Source organism: Ambystoma mexicanum, chromosome 12 (assembly GCF_040938575.1).
Source record: "Ambystoma mexicanum isolate Mex_15411 chromosome 12, UKY_AmexF1_1, whole genome shotgun sequence".
Classification (NCBI taxonomy): Eukaryota; Metazoa; Chordata; class Amphibia; order Caudata; family Ambystomatidae; genus Ambystoma; species Ambystoma mexicanum.
Genome location: NC_090936.1, coordinates 1,003,331,030 through 1,003,351,640, shown reverse-complemented (window position 1 = coordinate 1,003,351,640; position 20,611 = coordinate 1,003,331,030). Strand labels below are relative to the sequence as shown.

The window sequence follows — 20,611 nt, the reverse complement described above, 5'->3', positions numbered from 1 at the left end:
TAGTATGGAAATCCCCCAAATCTCCCAATTACAGGTTCATCCCTTCCGGCAAAGCTGCATATGCATCATCCAATATATCTCACAGGAGCCGATTCACCCCTCCCCGTGGAGCCCAATAGGAATCTTGCATACAGGAATGCCCAGGTTCATCCCGTCCGTCGTGCTCAATAGGAATGCCAAGGATCTTCAGTTTAAAGGCTCACCATTCCCCTCAGAGCCCTAGAGGAATCCCCCATATCTCCTGTGTTTCGTTTCCTCCATCCCTGCAAAGGTAGCAAAGGGACCTCAGATATCTGTCATTTATCGGCTCATCTCTCCACACAGAACTGTATAGGAATCCCATTGATCACCATGTGCAGGGTTATCCCTCCCTGCGAAGCCATTTAGGCCTCATCCCATATATCTCCCAGGAACAGGTTAATCCCTTCCCGATGAGCCAATATACAAACCCCATAAATCTTCCCTGTGCAGGTTCATCCCTCTCCGCAGAGCCCTTTAAGAATCCCCCACATCTACTATATATCATTTCCCCCCACCCCCATGAGAATCCCACAGATCTCCCATGTATATGTTCATTCTTCTAGAGATCTCCCGTTTATAAGTTCATCCCTCAATTTAGAGCTGAATGGAATTTGCACACATTAGCATGTACATCCCTCCCCGTGCATCCCTACAGAAATCCCTCACATCTATGTGTCTGCTCATCCCTCCGAGCACAGCCGTATAGGAATAGCACACATAGGATTGAACATATTCCTCACTTCCCACTGAGCCCTACATGGATCTCACAGATCCCCAATGTTCATCCTTCCCAGCAGAGACCTTTAGGAATATAACAGATCCCCCATGTACAGGTTCACCCCTCCCCGCTCAGCTGCATAGGAATCCCTTGGGTCTCCCATTTTCAGGCTTCCCTGAAGAGCCCTATAGGAATATGCCAGATCTCCCATGTAAAGGTCCATCCCTCCCCACCCAGCTGTGAAGGGATCCCTTGGATCTCCCATATTCATCCTTCCCTGAAGAGCCCTATAGGAATATACCAGATCTCCCCTGTAAAGGTCCATCCCTCCCCACCCAGCTGTGAAGGGATCCCTTGGATCTCCCATATTCATCCTTCCCTGAAGAGGAATATACAGATCTCTCATGTGCATGTCCATCCCTCCCCGCCCACCTGCATAGGAATCCCTTGGATCGCCCATATTCATCCTTCCCTGAAGAGCCCTATAGGAATATATAGATCTCCCATGTACAGGCCCACCCCTCCCCACCCAGCTGCTTAGGAATCCCTTTGATCTCCCATATTCATCCTTCCCTGAAGAGCCCTATAGGAATATACCAGATCTCCCATGTACAGGTTCATCCCTCCATGCCCAGCTGTATCGGAATCCCACGGATCACCCACGTCCATCCTTCCCTGCAGAATAGGAATATAACACATCTCCCATGTACAGGTCCATCCCTCCCTGCCCACCCGTGTAGGAATCCCTTGGCGCTCCCATATTCATCCTTCCCTGAAGAATCCCATAGGAATATTTCACATCTCCCATGTACAGGTCCATCCCTCCCTGCCCACCCGTATATGAATCCCACGGATCACCCATGTCCATCCTTCCCTGCAGACCCCTATATGAATATAACAGATCTCTCATGTACAGGTTCAACTCTCCCTGCCAAGTGGATAGGAATACCTTGGATCTCCCATGTTCATCCCTCCCTGCAGAGCCCTATAGGAATATAACATCTCCAATGTACAGGTTCGTCCCTCCCTTCCCAGCTGTATCGGAATCCCACGGATCACCCATGTCCATCCTTCCCTGCAGAGCCCAATAGGAAAATAGCAGATCTCCCATGTACAGGTACATCCCAGCCCACCGAGCTGTATAGGAAACCCACAGATCTCCCATGTTCATCCTTCTCCACTGAGCACTATATGAACATAAGATCTCTTATCCCTGCCCGCCCAGCTGTATAAGAATCCCTTGTCTCTCCCATATTCATCCTTCCCTGAAGAATCCCATAGGACTATACCAGATCTCCAATGTACAGGTCCACCCCTCCCCGCCCAGCTGTATAGGAATCCCTTGGATCTCTCGTGTAGTGGTTCATCCCTCCGCACTGAGTTATATAGGAATCCCTTGGAGCAGGTTTATCCCTCCTCCCGTTCTTGGATCCGTATTTTTTCACCTGCACACAATGGGTCAGAATCACACACAGGTGAATTCCTCCCCTCCCAAATGAGGCACTCACAGACCTCGAGGGCTTGGAACAACTATTACATAATTTGTTTGCATGCCCCTGTCCAACCAAGACTGCGTGAGATCTTTGTAGTGGCTTAATCCTGCAAGCCCCACGTCTTTAGACCACTCACACGCTCTTCTTCTCGTTTTTGATATGACGCCTTTTCAGTGTATCTTTCTCGCGTGTTTTTTACTGCCCTTCCTCTATTGATGTGAAAAAAATATGAGCGCTTTTCAGTCGATCCTTCCTGCAGTTGGGTGATAGTTTGCCACTGCTCATAGATGGCTTCTTGGTCTTGGGTTGTGATTGTTGCTCAGGGTGCGAAAGGAGCGTTTAAATGTATCCAAAACAAAACGGGGCTCGTCCGGGATTTGAACCCGGGACCTCTCGCACCCAAAGCGAGAATCATACCCCTAGACCAACGAGCAAGCTGTGAGCAGAGCCATGAGCGAGCAGTCAGCCTTGTGGCGTGCCACATCAGCACTGCTTCCTATTTTACTGTTCATTTATGCATGATATTAAATGGGAGTTTTGTGTTGCAATCACAACTGATCGTTAATATCAGTTCACCCTCCTATTAAATTTAGAGGTGGAAAGACATTGCCCGTTTTGTTAATTTATGTACACAGTTTTGAAAAAAGAGGTGTCATTTTGCTGAAAGCAACTCTGACTCTGTACGATGCCCATCCCTGCCTGATCCTCTCCATGATCTCTAGCATCTTGCACTGCGCGATTGAAACATGAATAAGAGGATACTGCTCCAGTCTGTGGAAAAGTGGATCTGAGAGTCTTATGAAATTATGCACAGCAGCTGTGCAGTGGCTCGTTGGTCTAGGGGTATGATTCTCGCTTAGGGTGCGAGAGGTCCCGGGTTCAAATCCCGGACGAGCCCTCACTTCTTTTTTGACTCTTTCCAAATACGAAATAAACACAAGATTTAAATCTTCTATCACAATAAAACAACAGCAGTTTAGGATTTGAAGCCGCAACCCTATCGCACCCAAAGCAACAATCATACCAATTGACCAAGAAGCAGACCCACATAGAGCAAGGTGCTGAGATGGGAGTGGAATCTTTCACAGCTCCAAGTCCATTGAGTGCAGCATAAGGGACTGGGGCTGCTCAGAGCATGTACACATCGCAATCCTAATGTGGTGATCTCAATGGAATAAGGGCAGCGAGCCGGTCCTTGGAGATAGAGCTCTGATTACACATTTCTTTACATGGGCTCTTGGGTGCCAACTATTGATTTTCGCAACGGGGTCCAAAACGAAATTTTTATTTTCGCTATGACGGCACAAATTCCATCTCCAGAGCCAAAGCACACATTTTACAGCACATGTAGCAGCAGTAAATGGAAGAAAGCCATAGCATTACAGGCATGGCATGTCTAAATATAACCCCTCAGCAACAGTCGCCTAACCTGCTGAGGTGTGTCTGCAGCATTCTGCTTTAGTATTCCCTACCTCTCCCATGCCCGCAAACCGCTTAAGCCGGTCCCCCGCTCACACACCTCCCCAATCAAGGCTAAGGGGACAATGATGCAGCCTTCCCTCTTTGAAATGAGCAACACTTGCTAATTTTGCAAGCTGTGTACTAAGCTTTATTAAGTCCGAGCCCAGCACGGGAGGAGCCAGAAGCCCTGCTTCGCCCAGTGATATCGAAGAGCATGTCACTGAATATTTTATATTTCATGGTTTGTGGTTGTAGAAACTCCACGGGGCAACATAATACTCCTGCCCCCCCATTGTTTGAGGAGAACAGGGGCAAGTGTGCCCTCTATCCCCATGTACTCGTTGCCTATACCTGAAGCGCCCTTAATGGTTGCCTGGTCCGTGCAAAGCAGCGTAAGCGGCAGGGGGGAATAGGTACACGGTACAAATGCCCCAGAACTTCATGCATTCTGCCTTGCCCTCGTCCCTCCTCTACCTTCGTTGAGAGTTTTCCCATTTTTAGAATACACTTTTCTTTTGCTGTCAAACGTTTTGCTAGGAATTGTCCCCAGTGTTTAGCGGCTGAACGTTGACCTCACTATATCTCCTCATTGGATAATCCTTCATTACCTCAACGGCCTTCTTCTTCGGCCTAGTACTTAAGAGGTATCAATCCGCATGACAGGGACCCTTTCCTTTTTTTTTTGTTGTTGCAGATTCCACGCTTTTCCACCAAGAGCCCAATACCCACAGATGAAGGTTTTCTAGTGTGGGAATCCCCCAGATTTCCCATCTACAGGTTCATCCCCCCCTGCAGAGCCGTATAGGAATCGCATATTTAGGAATGCACAGGTTCATCCCTTGCGCAGGGCCCAATAGAAATCCCAAGGATCTCCAGTGTACAGGTTCAACATTCCCAGCTAAGCCATCTAGAAATCCCTCATATCTCGCATGTATCGTTTCCTCCCTTCTTGCAAATCTAGTATGGAAATCCCCCAAATCTCCCAATTACAGGTTCATCCCTTCCGGCAAAGCTGCATATGCATCATCCAATATATCTCACAGGAGCCGATTCACCCCTCCCCGTGGAGCCCAATAGGAATCTTGCATATAGGAATGCCCAGGTTCATCCCGTCCGTCGTGCTCAATAGGAATGCCAAGGATCTTCAGTTTAAAGGCTCACCATTCCCCTCAGAGCCCTAGAGGAATCCCCCATATCTCCTGTGTTTCGTTTCCTCCATCCCTGCAAAGGTAGCAAAGGGACCTCAGATATCTGTCATTTATCGGCTCATCTCTCCACACAGAACTGTATAGGAATCCCATTGATCACCATGTGCAGGGTTATCCCTCCCTGCGAAGCCATATAGGCCTCATCCCATATATCTCCCAGGAACAGGTTAATCCCTTCCCGATGAGCCAATATACAAACCCCATAAATCTTCCCTGTGCAGGTTCATCCCTCTCCGCAGAGCCCTTTAAGAATCCCCCACATCTACTATATATCATTTCCCCCCACCCCCATGAGAATCCCACAGATCTCCCATGTATATGTTCATTCTTCTAGAGATCTCCCGTTTATAAGTTCATCCCTCAATTTAGAGCTGAATGGAATTTGCACACATTAGCATGTACATCCCTCCCCGTGCATCCCTACAGAAATCCCTCACATCTATGTGTCTGCTCATCCCTCCGAGCACAGCCGTATAGGAATAGCACACATAGGATTGAACATATTCCTCACTTCCCACTGAGCCCTACATGGATCTCACAGATCCCCAATGTTCATCCTTCCCAGCAGAGACCTTTAGGAATATAACAGATCCCCCATGTACAGGTTCACCCCTCCCCGCTCAGCTGCATAGGAATCCCTTGGGTCTCCCATTTTCAGGCTTCCCTGAAGAGCCCTATAGGAATATGCCAGATCTCCCATGTAAAGGTCCATCCCTCCCCACCCAGCTGTGAAGGGATCCCTTGGATCTCCCATATTCATCCTTCCCTGAAGAGCGCTCTAGGAATATACCAGATCTCCCCTGTAAAGGTCCATCCCTCCCCACCCAGCTGTGAAGGGATCCCTTGGATCTCCCATATTCATCCTTCCCTGAAGAGGAATATACAGATCTCTCATGTGCATGTCCATCCCTCCCCGCCCACCTGCATAGGAATCCCTTGGATCGCCCATATTCATCCTTCCCTGAAGAGCCCTATAGGAATATATAGATCTCCCATGTACAGGCCCACCCCTCCCCACCCAGCTGCTTAGGAATCCCTTTGATCTCCCATATTCATCCTTCCCTGAAGAGCCCTATAGGAATATACCAGATCTCCCATGTACAGGTTCATCCCTCCATGCCCAGCTGTATCGGAATCCCACGGATCACCCACGTCCATCCTTCCCTGCAGAATAGGAATATAACACATCTCCCATGTACAGGTCCATCCCTCCCTGCCCACCCGTGTAGGAATCCCTTGGCGCTCCCATATTCATCCTTCCCTGAAGAATCCCATAGGAATATTTCACATCTCCCATGTACAGGTCCATCCCTCCCTGCCCACCCGTATATGAATCCCACGGATCACCCATGTCCATCCTTCCCTGCAGACCCCTATATGAATATAACAGATCTCTCATGTACAGGTTCAACTCTCCCTGCCAAGTGGATAGGAATACCTTGGATCTCCCATGTTCATCCCTCCCTGCAGAGCCCTATAGGAATATAACATCTCCAATGTACAGGTTCGTCCCTCCCTTCCCAGCTGTATCGGAATCCCACGGATCACCCACGTCCATCCTTCCCTGCAGAATAGGAATATAACACATCTCCCATGTACAGGTCCATCCCTCCCTGCCCACCCGTGTAGGAATCCCTTGGCGCTCCCATATTCATCCTTCCCTGAAGAATCCCATAGGAATATTTCACATCTCCCATGTACAGGTCCATCCCTCCCTGCCCACCCGTATATGAATCCCACGGATCACCCATGTCCATCCTTCCCTGCAGACCCCTATATGAATATAACAGATCTCTCATGTACAGGTTCAACTCTCCCTGCCAAGTGGATAGGAATACCTTGGATCTCCCATGTTCATCCCTCCCTGCAGAGCCCTATAGGAATATAACATCTCCAATGTACAGGTTCGTCCCTCCCTTCCCAGCTGTATCGGAATCCCACGGATCACCCATGTCCATCCTTCCCTGCAGAGCCCAATAGGAAAATAGCAGATCTCCCATGTACAGGTACATCCCAGCCCACCAAGCTGTATAGGAAACCCACAGATCTCCCATGTTCATCCTTCTCCACTGAGCACTATATGAACATAAGATCTCTTATCCCTGCCCGCCCAGCTGTATAAGAATCCCTTGTCTCTCCCATATTCATCCTTCCCTGAAGAATCCCATAGGACTATACCAGATCTCCAATGTACAGGTCCACCCCTCCCCGCCCAGCTGTATAGGAATCCCTTGGATCTCTCGTGTAGTGGTTCAACCCTCCGCACTGAGTTATATAGGAATCCCTTGGAGCAGGTTTATCCCTCCTCCCGTTCTTGGATCCGTATTTTTTCACCTGCACACAATGGGTCAGAATCACACACAGGTGAATTCCTCCCCTCCCAAATGAGGCACTCACAGACCTCGAGGGCTTGGAACAACTATTACATAATTTGTTTGCATGCCCCTGTCCAACCAAGACTGCGTGAGATCTTTGTAGTGGCTTAATCCTGCAAGCCCCACGTCTTTAGACCACTCACACGCTCTTCTTCTCGTTTTTGATATGACGCCTTTTCAGTGTATCTTTCTCGCGTGTGTTTTTTACTGCCCTTCCTCTATTGATGTGAAAAAAATATGAGCGCTTTTCAGTCGATCCTTCCTGCAGTTGGGTGATAGTTTGCCACTGCTCATAGATGGCTTCTTGGTCTTGGTTGTGATTGTTGCTCAGGGTGCGAAAGGAGCGTTTAAATGTATCCAAAACAAAACGGGGCTCGTCCGGGATTTGAACCCGGGACCTCTCGCACCCAAAGCGAGAATCATACCCCTAGACCAACGAGCCAGCTGTGAGCAGAGCCATGAGCGAGCAGTCAGCCTTGTGGCGTGCCACATCAGCACTGCTTCCTATTTTACTGTTCATTTATGCATGATATTAAATGGGAGTTTTGTGTTGCAATCACAACTGATCGTTAATATCAGTTCACCCTCCTATTAAATTTAGAGGTGGAAAGACATTGCCCGTTTTGTTAATTTATGTACACAGTTTTGAAAAAAGAGGTGTCATTTTGCTGAAAGCAACTCTGACTCTGTACGATGCCCATCCCTGCCTGATCCTCTCCATGATCTCTAGCATCTTGCACTGCGCGATTGAAACATGAATAAGAGGATACTGCTCCAGTCTGTGGAAAAGTGGATCTGAGAGTCTTATGAAATTATGCACAGCAACTGTGCAGTGGCTCGTTGGTCTAGGGGTATGATTCTCGCTTAGGGTGCTAGAGGTCCCGGGTTCAAATCCCGGACGAGCCCTCACTTCTTTTTTGACTCTTTCCAAATACGAAATAAACACAAGATTTAAATCTTCTATCACAATAAAACAACAGCAGTTTAGGATTTGAAGCCGCAACCCTATCGCACCCAAAGGAACAATCATACCAATTGACCAAGAAGCAGACCCACATAGAGCAAGGTGCTGAGATGGGAGTGGAATCTTTCACAGCTCCAAGTCCATTGAGTGCAGCATAAGGGACTGGGGCTGCTCAGAGCATGTACACATCGCAATCCTAATGTGGTGATCTCAATGGAATAAGGGCAGCGAGCCGGTCCTTGGAGATAGAGCTCTGATTACACATTTCTTTACATGGGCTCTTGGGTGCCAACTATTGATTTTCGCAACGGGGTCCAAAACGAAATTTTTATTTTCGCTATGACTGCACAAACTCCATCTCCAGGGCCAAAGCACACATTTTACAGCACATGTAGCAGCAGTAAATGGAAGAAAGCCATAGCATTACAGGCATGGCATGTCTAAATATAACCCCTCAGCAACAGTCGCCTAACCTGCTGAGGTGTGTCTGCAGCATTCTGCTTTAGTATTCCCTACCTCTCCCATGCCCGCAAACCGCTTAAGCCGGTCCCCGCTCACACACCTCCCCAATCAAGGCTAAGGGGACAATGATGCAGCCTTCCCTCTTTGAAATGAGCAACACTTGCTAATTTTGCAAGCTGTGTACTAAGCTTTATTAAGTCCGAGCCCAGCACGGGAGGAGCCAGAAGCCCTGCTTCGCCCAGTGATATCGAAGAGCATGTCACTGAATCTTTTATATTTCATGGTTTGTGGTTGTAGAAACTCCACGGGGCAACATAATACTCCTGCCCCCCCATTGTTTGAGGAGAACAGGGGCAAGTGTGCCCTCTATCCCCATGTACTCGTTGCCTATACCTGAAGCGCCCTTAATGGTTGCCTGGTCCGTGCAAAGCAGCGTAAGCGGCAGGGGAGAATAGGTACACGGTACAAATGCCCCAGAACTTTATGCACTCTGCCTTGCCCTCCTCCCTCCTCTACCTTCGTTGAGAGTTTTCCCATTTTTAGAATACACTTTTCTTTTGCTGTCAAACGTTTTGCTAGGAAATGTCCCCAGTGTTTAGCGGCTGAACGTTGACCTCACTATATCTCCTCATTGGATAATCCTTCATTACCTCAACGGCCTTCTTCTTCGGCCTAGTACTTAAGAGGTATCAATCCGCATGACAGGGACCCTTTCCTTTTTTTTTTGTTGTTGCAGATTCCACGCTTTTCCACCAAGAGCCCAATACCCACAGATGAAGGTTTTCTAGTGTGGGAATCCCCCAGATTTCCCATCTACAGGTTCATCCCCCCCTGCAGAGCCGTATAGGAATCGCATATTTAGGAATGCACAGGTTCATCCCTTGCGCAGGGCCCAATAGAAATCCCAAGGATCTCCAGTGTACAGGTTCAACATTCCCAGCTAAGCCATCTAGAAATCCCTCATATCTCGCATGTATCGTTTCCTCCCTTCTTGCAAATCTAGTATGGAAATCCCCCAAATCTCCCAATTACAGGTTCATCCCTTCCGGCAAAGCTGCATATGCATCATCCAATATATCTCACAGGAGCCGATTCACCCCTCCCCGTGGAGCCCAATAGGAATCTTGCATACAGGAATGCCCAGGTTCATCCCGTCCGTCGTGCTCAATAGGAATGCCAAGGATCTTCAGTTTAAAGGCTCACCATTCCCCTCAGAGCCCTAGAGGAATCCCCCATATCTCCTGTGTTTCGTTTCCTCCATCCCTGCAAAGGTAGCAAAGGGACCTCAGATATCTGTCATTTATCGGCTCATCTCTCCACACAGAACTGTATAGGAATCCCATTGATCACCATGTGCAGGGTTATCCCTCCCTGCGAAGCCATATAGGCCTCATCCCATATATCTCCCAGGAACAGGTTAATCCCTTCCCGATGAGCCAATATACAAACCCCATAAATCTTCCCTGTGCAGGTTCATCCCTCTCCGCAGAGCCCTTTAAGAATCCCCCACATCTACTATATATCATTTCCCCCCACCCCCATGAGAATCCCACAGATCTCCCATGTATATGTTCATTCTTCTAGAGATCTCCCGTTTATAAGTTCATCCCTCAATTTAGAGCTGAATGGAATTTGCACACATTAGCATGTACATCCCTCCCCGTGCATCCCTACAGAAATCCCTCACATCTATGTGTCTGCTCATCCCTCCGAGCACAGCCGTATAGGAATAGCACACATAGGATTGAACATATTCCTCACTTCCCACTGAGCCCTACATGGATCTCACAGATCCCCAATGTTCATCCTTCCCAGCAGAGACCTTTAGGAATATAACAGATCCCCCATGTACAGGTTCACCCCTCCCCGCTCAGCTGCATAGGAATCCCTTGGGTCTCCCATTTTCAGGCTTCCCTGAAGAGCCCTATAGGAATATGCCAGATCTCCCATGTAAAGGTCCATCCCTCCCCACCCAGCTGTGAAGGGATCCCTTGGATCTCCCATATTCATCCTTCCCTGAAGAGCCCTATAGGAATATACCAGATCTCCCCTGTAAAGGTCCATCCCTCCCCACCCAGCTGTGAAGGGATCCCTTGGATCTCCCATATTCATCCTTCCCTGAAGAGGAATATACAGATCTCTCATGTGCATGTCCATCCCTCCCCGCCCACCTGCATAGGAATCCCTTGGATCGCCCATATTCATCCTTCCCTGAAGAGCCCTATAGGAATATATAGATCTCCCATGTACAGGCCCACCCCTCCCCACCCAGCTGCTTAGGAATCCCTTTGATCTCCCATATTCATCCTTCCCTGAAGAGCCCTATAGGAATATACCAGATCTCCCATGTACAGGTTCATCCCTCCATGCCCAGCTGTATCGGAATCCCACGGATCACCCACGTCCATCCTTCCCTGCAGAATAGGAATATAACACATCTCCCATGTACAGGTCCATCCCTCCCTGCCCACCCGTGTAGGAATCCCTTGGCGCTCCCATATTCATCCTTCCCTGAAGAATCCCATAGGAATATTTCACATCTCCCATGTACAGGTCCATCCCTCCCTGCCCACCCGTATATGAATCCCACGGATCACCCATGTCCATCCTTCCCTGCAGACCCCTATATGAATATAACAGATCTCTCATGTACAGGTTCAACTCTCCCTGCCAAGTGGATAGGAATACCTTGGATCTCCCATGTTCATCCCTCCCTGCAGAGCCCTATAGGAATATAACATCTCCAATGTACAGGTTCGTCCCTCCCTTCCCAGCTGTATCGGAATCCCACGGATCACCCACGTCCATCCTTCCCTGCAGAATAGGAATATAACACATCTCCCATGTACAGGTCCATCCCTCCCTGCCCACCCGTGTAGGAATCCCTTGGCGCTCCCATATTCATCCTTCCCTGAAGAATCCCATAGGAATATTTCACATCTCCCATGTACAGGTCCATCCCTCCCTGCCCACCCGTATATGAATCCCACGGATCACCCATGTCCATCCTTCCCTGCAGACCCCTATATGAATATAACAGATCTCTCATGTACAGGTTCAACTCTCCCTGCCAAGTGGATAGGAATACCTTGGATCTCCCATGTTCATCCCTCCCTGCAGAGCCCTATAGGAATATAACATCTCCAATGTACAGGTTCGTCCCTCCCTTCCCAGCTGTATCGGAATCCCACGGATCACCCATGTCCATCCTTCCCTGCAGAGCCCAATAGGAAAATAGCAGATCTCCCATGTACAGGTACATCCCAGCCCACCGAGCTGTATAGGAAACCCACAGATCTCCCATGTTCATCCTTCTCCACTGAGCACTATATGAACATAAGATCTCTTATCCCTGCCCGCCCAGCTGTATAAGAATCCCTTGTCTCTCCCATATTCATCCTTCCCTGAAGAATCCCATAGGACTATACCAGATCTCCAATGTACAGGTCCACCCCTCCCCGCCCAGCTGTATAGGAATCCCTTGGATCTCTCGTGTAGTGGTTCAACCCTCCGCACTGAGTTATATAGGAATCCCTTGGAGCAGGTTTATCCCTCCTCCCGTTCTTGGATCCGTATTTCTTCACCTGCACACAATGGGTCAGAATCACACACAGGTGAATTCCTCCCCTCCCAAATGAGGCACTCACAGACCTCGAGGGCTTGGAACAACTATTACATAATTTGTTTGCATGCCCCTGTCCAACCAAGACTGCGTGAGATCTTTGTAGTGGCTTAATCCTGCAAGCCCCACGTCTTTAGACCACTCACACGCTCTTCTTCTCGTTTTTGATATGACGCCTTTTCAGTGTATCTTTCTCGCGTGTGTTTTTTACTGCCCTTCCTCTATTGATGTGAAAAAAATATGAGCGCTTTTCAGTCGATCCTTCCTGCAGTTGGGTGATAGTTTGCCACTGCTCATAGATGGCTTCTTGGTCTTGGGTTGTGATTGTTGCTCAGGGTGCGAAAGGAGCGTTTAAATGTATCCAAAACAAAAAGGGGCTCGTCCGGGATCTCTCGCACCCAAAGCGAGAATCATACCCCTAGACCAACGAGCCAGCTGTGAGCAGAGCCATGAGCGAGCAGTCAGCCTTGTGGCGTGCCACATCAGCACTGCTTCCTATTTTACTGTTCATTTATGCATGATATTAAATGGGAGTTTTGTGTTGCAATCACAACTGATCGTTAATATCAGTTCACCCTCCTATTAAATTTAGAGGTGGAAAGACATTGCCCGTTTTGTTAATTTATGTACACAGTTTTGAAAAAAGAGGTGTCATTTTGCTGAAAGCAACTCTGACTCTGTACGATGCCCATCCCTGCCTGATCCTCTCCATGATCTCTAGCATCTTGCACTGCGCGATTGAAACATGAATAAGAGGATACTGCTCCAGTCTGTGGAAAAGTGGATCTGAGAGTCTTATGAAATTATGCACAGCAGCTGTGCAGTGGCTCGTTGGTCTAGGGGTATGATTCTCGCTTAGGGTGCGAGAGGTCCCGGGTTCAAATCCCGGACGAGCCCTCACTTCTTTTTTGACTCTTTCCAAATACGAAATAAACACAAGATTTAAATCTTCTATCACAATAAAACAACAGCAGTTTAGGATTTGAAGCCGCAACCCTATCGCACCCAAAGGAACAATCATACCAATTGACCAAGAAGCAGACCCACATAGAGCAAGGTGCTGAGATGGGAGTGGAATCTTTCACAGCTCCAAGTCCATTGAGTGCAGCATAAGGGACTGGGGCTGCTCAGAGCATGTACACATCGCAATCCTAATGTGGTGATCTCAATGGAATAAGGGCAGCGAGCCGGTCCTTGGAGATAGAGCTCTGATTACACATTTCTTTACATGGGCTCTTGGGTGCCAACTATTGATTTTCGCAACGGGGTCCAAAACGAAATTTTTATTTTCGCTATGACGGCACAAACTCCATCTCCAGGGCCAAAGCACACATTTTACAGCACATGTAGCAGCAGTAAATGGAAGAAAGCCATAGCATTACAGGCATGGCATGTCTAAATATAACCCCTCGGCAACAGTCGCCTAACCTGCTGAGGTGTGTCTGCAGCATTCTGCTTTAGTATTCCCTACCTCTCCCATGCCCGCAAACCGCTTAAGCCGGTCCCCGCTCACACACCTCCCCAATCAAGGCTAAGGGGACAATGATGCAGCCTTCCCTCTTTGAAATGAGCAACACTTGCTAATTTTGCAAGCTGTGTACTAAGCTTTATTAAGTCCGAGCCCAGCACGGGAGGAGCCAGAAGCCCTGCTTCGCCCAGTGATATCGAAGAGCATGTCACTGAATCTTTTATATTTCATGGTTTGTGGTTGTAGAAACTCCACGGGGCAACATAATACTCCTGCCCCCCCATTGTTTGAGGAGAACAGGGGCAAGTGTGCCCTCTATCCCCATGTACTCGTTGCCTATACCTGAAGCGCCCTTAATGGTTGCCTGGTCCGTGCAAAGCAGCGTAAGCGGCAGGGGAGAATAGGTACACGGTACAAATGCCCCAGAACTTTATGCACTCTGCCTTGCCCTCCTCTACCTTCGTTGAGAGTTTTCCCATTTTTAGAATACACTTTTCTTTTGCTGTCAAACGTTTTGCTAGGAAATGTCCCCAGTGTTTAGCGGCTGAACGTTGACCTCACTATATCTCCTCATTGGATAATCCTTCATTACCTCAACGGCCTTCTTCTTCGGCCTAGTACTTAAGAGGTATCAATCCGCATGACAGGGACCCTTTCCTTTTTTTTTTGTTGTTGCAGATTCCACGCTTTTCCACCAAGAGCCCAATACCCACAGATGAAGGTTTTCTAGTGTGGGAATCCCCCAGATTTCCCATCTACAGGTTCATCCCCCCCTGCAGAGCCGTATAGGAATCGCATATTTAGGAATGCACAGGTTCATCCCTTGCGCAGGGCCCAATAGAAATCCCAAGGATCTCCAGTGTACAGGTTCAACATTCCCAGCTAAGCCATCTAGAAATCCCTCATATCTCGCATGTATCGTTTCCTCCCTTCTTGCAAATCTAGTATGGAAATCCCCCAAATCTCCCAATTACAGGTTCATCCCTTCCGGCAAAGCTGCATATGCATCATCCAATATATCTCACAGGAGCCGATTCACCCCTCCCCGTGGAGCCCAATAGGAATCTTGCATACAGGAATGCCCAGGTTCATCCCGTCCGTCGTGCTCAATAGGAATGCCAAGGATCTTCAGTTTAAAGGCTCACCATTCCCCTCAGAGCCCTAGAGGAATCCCCCATATCTCCTGTGTTTCGTTTCCTCCATCCCTGCAAAGGTAGCAAAGGGACCTCAGATATCTGTCATTTATCGGCTCATCTCTCCACACAGAACTGTATAGGAATCCCATTGATCACCATGTGCAGGGTTATCCCTCCCTGCGAAGCCATTTAGGCCTCATCCCATATATCTCCCAGGAACAGGTTAATCCCTTCCCGATGAGCCAATATACAAACCCCATAAATCTTCCCTGTGCAGGTTCATCCCTCTCCGCAGAGCCCTTTAAGAATCCCCCACATCTACTATATATCATTTCCCCCCACCCCCATGAGAATCCCACAGATCTCCCATGTATATGTTCATTCTTCTAGAGATCTCCCGTTTATAAGTTCATCCCTCAATTTAGAGCTGAATGGAATTTGCACACATTAGCATGTACATCCCTCCCCGTGCATCCCTACAGAAATCCCTCACATCTATGTGTCTGCTCATCCCTCCGAGCACAGCCGTATAGGAATAGCACACATAGGATTGAACATATTCCTCACTTCCCACTGAGCCCTACATGGATCTCACAGATCCCCAATGTTCATCCTTCCCAGCAGAGACCTTTAGGAATATAACAGATCCCCCATGTACAGGTTCACCCCTCCCCGCTCAGCTGCATAGGAATCCCTTGGGTCTCCCATTTTCAGGCTTCCCTGAAGAGCCCTATAGGAATATGCCAGATCTCCCATGTAAAGGTCCATCCCTCCCCACCCAGCTGTGAAGGGATCCCTTGGATCTCCCATATTCATCCTTCCCTGAAGAGCCCTATAGGAATATACCAGATCTCCCCTGTAAAGGTCCATCCCTCCCCACCCAGCTGTGAAGGGATCCCTTGGATCTCCCATATTCATCCTTCCCTGAAGAGGAATATACAGATCTCTCATGTGCATGTCCATCCCTCCCCGCCCACCTGCATAGGAATCCCTTGGATCGCCCATATTCATCCTTCCCTGAAGAGCCCTATAGGAATATATAGATCTCCCATGTACAGGCCCACCCCTCCCCACCCAGCTGCTTAGGAATCCCTTTGATCTCCCATATTCATCCTTCCCTGAAGAGCCCTATAGGAATATACCAGATCTCCCATGTACAGGTTCATCCCTCCATGCCCAGCTGTATCGGAATCCCACGGATCACCCACGTCCATCCTTCCCTGCAGAATAGGAATATAACACATCTCCCATGTACAGGTCCATCCCTCCCTGCCCACCCGTGTAGGAATCCCTTGGCGCTCCCATATTCATCCTTCCCTGAAGAATCCCATAGGAATATTTCACATCTCCCATGTACAGGTCCATCCCTCCCTGCCCACCCGTATATGAATCCCACGGATCACCCATGTCCATCCTTCCCTGCAGACCCCTATATGAATATAACAGATCTCTCATGTACAGGTTCAACTCTCCCTGCCAAGTGGATAGGAATACCTTGGATCTCCCATGTTCATCCCTCCCTGCAGAGCCCTATAGGAATATAACATCTCCAATGTACAGGTTCGTCCCTCCCTTCCCAGCTGTATCGGAATCCCACGGATCACCCATGTCCATCCTTCCCTGCAGAGCCCAATAGGAAAATAGCAGATCTCCCATGTACAGGTACATCCCAGCCCACCGAGCTGTATAGGAAACCCACAGATCTCCCATGTTCATCCTTCTCCACTGAGCACTATATGAACATAAGATCTCTTATCCCTGCCCGCCCAGCTGTATAAGAATCCCTTGTCTCTCCCATATTCATCCTTCCCTGAAGAATCCCATAGGACTATACCAGATCTCCAATGTACAGGTCCACCCCTCCCCGCCCAGCTGTATAGGAATCCCTTGGATCTCTCGTGTAGTGGTTCATCCCTCCGCACTGAGTTATATAGGAATCCCTTGGAGCAGGTTTATCCCTCCTCCCGTTCTTGGATCCGTATTTTTTCACCTGCACACAATGGGTCAGAATCACACACAGGTGAATTCCTCCCCTCCCAAATGAGGCACTCACAGACCTCGAGGGCTTGGAACAACTATTACATAATTTGTTTGCATGCCCCTGTCCAACCAAGACTGCGTGAGATCTTTGTAGTGGCTTAATCCTGCAAGCCCCACGTCTTTAGACCACTCACACGCTCTTCTTCTCGTTTTTGATATGACGCCTTTTCAGTGTATCTTTCTCGCGTGTGTTTTTTACTGCCCTTCCTCTATTGATGTGAAAAAAATATGAGCGCTTTTCAGTCGATCCTTCCTGCAGTTGGGTGATAGTTTGCCACTGCTCATAGATGGCTTCTTGGTCTTGGGTTGTGATTGTTGCTCAGGGTGCGAAAGGAGCGTTTAAATGTATCCAAAACAAAACGGGGCTCGTCCGGGATCTCTCGCACCCAAAGCGAGAATCATACCCCTAGACCAACGAGCAAGCTGTGAGCAGAGCCATGAGCGAGCAGTCAGCCTTGTGGCGTGCCACATCAGCACTGCTTCCTATTTTACTGTTCATTTATGCATGATATTAAATGGGAGTTTTGTGTTGCAATCACAACTGATCGTTAATATCAGTTCACCCTCCTATTAAATTTAGAGGTGGAAAGACATTGCCCGTTTTGTTAATTTATGTACACAGTTTTGAAAAAAGAGGTGTCATTTTGCTGAAAGCAACTCTGACTCTGTACGATGCCCATCCCTGCCTGATCCTCTCCATGATCTCTAGCATCTTGCACTGCGCGATTGAAACATGAATAAGAGGATACTGCTCCAGTCTGTGGAAAAGTGGATCTGAGAGTCTTATGAAATTATGCACAGCAGCTGTGCAGTGGCTCGTTGGTCTAGGGGTATGATTCTCGCTTAGGGTGCGAGAGGTCCCGGGTTCAAATCCCGGACGAGCCCTCACTTCTTTTTTGACTCTTTCCAAATACGAAATAAACACAAGATTTAAATCTTCTATCACAATAAAACAACAGCAGTTTAGGATTTGAAGCCGCAACCCTATCGCACCCAAAGCAACAATCATACCAATTGACCAAGAAGCAGACCCACATAGAGCAAGGTGCTGAGATGGGAGTGGAATCTTTCACAGCTCCAAGTCCATTGAGTGCAGCATAAGGGACTGGGGCTGCTCAGAGCATGTACACATCGCAATCCTAATGTGGTGATCTCAATGGAATAAGGGCAGCGAGCCGGTCCTTGGAGATAGAGCTCTGATTACACATTTCTTTACATGGGCTCTTGGGTGCCAACTATTGATTTTCGCAACGGGGTCCAAAACGAAATTTTTATTTTCGCTATGACGGCACAAATTCCATCTCCAGAGCCAAAGCACACATTTTACAGCACATGTAGCAGCAGTAAATGGAAGAAAGCCATAGCATTACAGGCATGGCATGTCTAAATATAACCCCTCAGCAACAGTCGCCTAACCTGCTGAGGTGTGTCTGCAGCATTCTGCTTTAGTATTCCCTACCTCTCCCATGCCCGCAAACCGCTTAAGCCGGTCCCCCGCTCACACACCTCCCCAATCAAGGCTAAGGGGACAATGATGCAGCCTTCCCTCTTTGAAATGAGCAACACTTGCTAATTTTGCAAGCTGTGTACTAAGCTTTATTAAGTCCGAGCCCAGCACGGGAGGAGCCAGAAGCCCTGCTTCGCCCAGTGATATCGAAGAGCATGTCACTGAATATTTTATATTTCATGGTTTGTGGTTGTAGAAACTCCACGGGGCAACATAATACTCCTGCCCCCCCATTGTTTGAGGAGAACAGGGGCAAGTGTGCCCTCTATCCCCATGTACTCGTTGCCTATACCTGAAGCGCCCTTAATGGTTGCCTGGTCCGTGCAAAGCAGCGTAAGCGGCAGGGGGGAATAGGTACACGGTACAAATGCCCCAGAACTTCATGCATTCTGCCTTGCCCTCGTCCCTCCTCTACCTTCGTTGAGAGTTTTCCCATTTTTAGAATACACTTTTCTTTTGCTGTCAAACGTTTTGCTAGGAATTGTCCCCAGTGTTTAGCGGCTGAACGTTGACCTCACTATATCTCCTCATTGGATAATCCTTCATTACCTCAACGGCCTTCTTCTTCGGCCTAGTACTTAAGAGGTATCAATCCGCATGACAGGGACCCTTTCCTTTTTTTTTTGTTGTTGCAGATTCCACGCTTTTCCACCAAGAGCCCAATACCCACAGATGAAGGTTTTCTAGTGTGGGAATCCCCCAGATTTCCCATCTACAGGTTCATCCCCCCCTGCAGAGCCGTATAGGAATCGCATATTTAGGAATGCACAGGTTCATCCCTTGCGCAGGGCCCAATAGAAATCCCAAGGATCTCCAGTGTACAGGTTCAACATTCCCAGCTAAGCCATCTAGAAATCCCTCATATCTCGCATGTATCGTTTCCTCCCTTCTTGCAAATCTAGTATGGAAATCCCCCAAATCTCCCAATTACAGGTTCATCCCTTCCGGCAAAGCTGCATATGCATCATCCAATATATCTCACAGGAGCCGATTCACCCCTCCCCGTGGAGCCCAATAGGAATCTTGCATATAGGAATGCCCAGGTTCATCCCGTCCGTCGTGCTCAATAGGAATGCCAAGGATCTTCAGTTTAAAGGCTCACCATTCCCCTCAGAGCCCTAGAGGAATCCCCCATATCTCCTGTGTTTCGTTTCCTCCATCCCTGCAAAGGTAGCAAAGGGACCTCAGATATCTGTCATTTATCGGCTCATCTCTCCACACAGAACTGTATAGGAATCCCATTGATCACCATGTGCAGGGTTATCCCTCCCTGCGAAGCCATATAGGCCTCATCCCATATATCTCCCAGGAACAGGTTAATCCCTTCCCGATGAGCCAATATACAAACCCCATAAATCTTCCCTGTGCAGGTTCATCCCTCTCCGCAGAGCCCTTTAAGAATCCCCCACATCTACTATATATCATTTCCCCCCACCCCCATGAGAATCCCACAGATCTCCCATGTATATGTTCATTCTTCTAGAGATCTCCCGTTTATAAGTTCATCCCTCAATTTAGAGCTGAATGGAATTTGCACACATTAGCATGTACATCCCTCCCCGTGCATCCCTACAGAAATCCCTCACATCTATGTGTCTGCTCATCCCTCCGATCACAGCCGTATAGGAATAGCACACATAGGATTGAACATATTCCTCACTTCCCACTGAGCCCTACATGGATCTCACAGATCCCCAATGTTCATCCTTCCCAGCAGAGACCTTTAGGAATATAACAGATCCCCCATGTACAGGTTCACCCCTCCCCGCTCAGCTGCATAGGAATCCCTTGGGTCTCCCATTTTCAGGCTTCCCTGAAGAGCCCTATAGGAATATGCCAGATCTCCCATGTAAAGGTCCATCCCTCCCCACCCAGCTGTGAAGGGATCCCTTGGATCTCCCATATTCATCCTTCCCTGAAGAGCGCTCTAGGAATATACCAGATCTCCCCTGTAAAGGTCCATCCCTCCCCACCCAGCTGTGAAGGGATCCCTTGGATCTCCCATATTCATCCTTCCCTGAAGAGGAATATACAGATCTCTCATGTGCATGTCCATCCCTCCCCGCCCACCTGCATAGGAATCCCTTGGATCGCCCATATTCATCCTTCCCTGAAGAGCCCTATAGGAATATATAG

General features: G+C 48.4%; 1 non-coding gene across 1 annotated transcript; it reads right to left on the bottom strand.

The window, feature by feature from the left end:
- Positions 1 to 7,646: 7,646 nt before the first annotated feature.
- TRNAP-UGG (transfer RNA proline (anticodon UGG)) lies at positions 7,647 to 7,718 on the bottom strand. Its single transcript has one exon. It is a non-coding gene; the product is annotated as a tRNA-Pro (tRNA).
- Between the last annotated feature and the right edge of the window lie 12,893 nt (positions 7,719 to 20,611).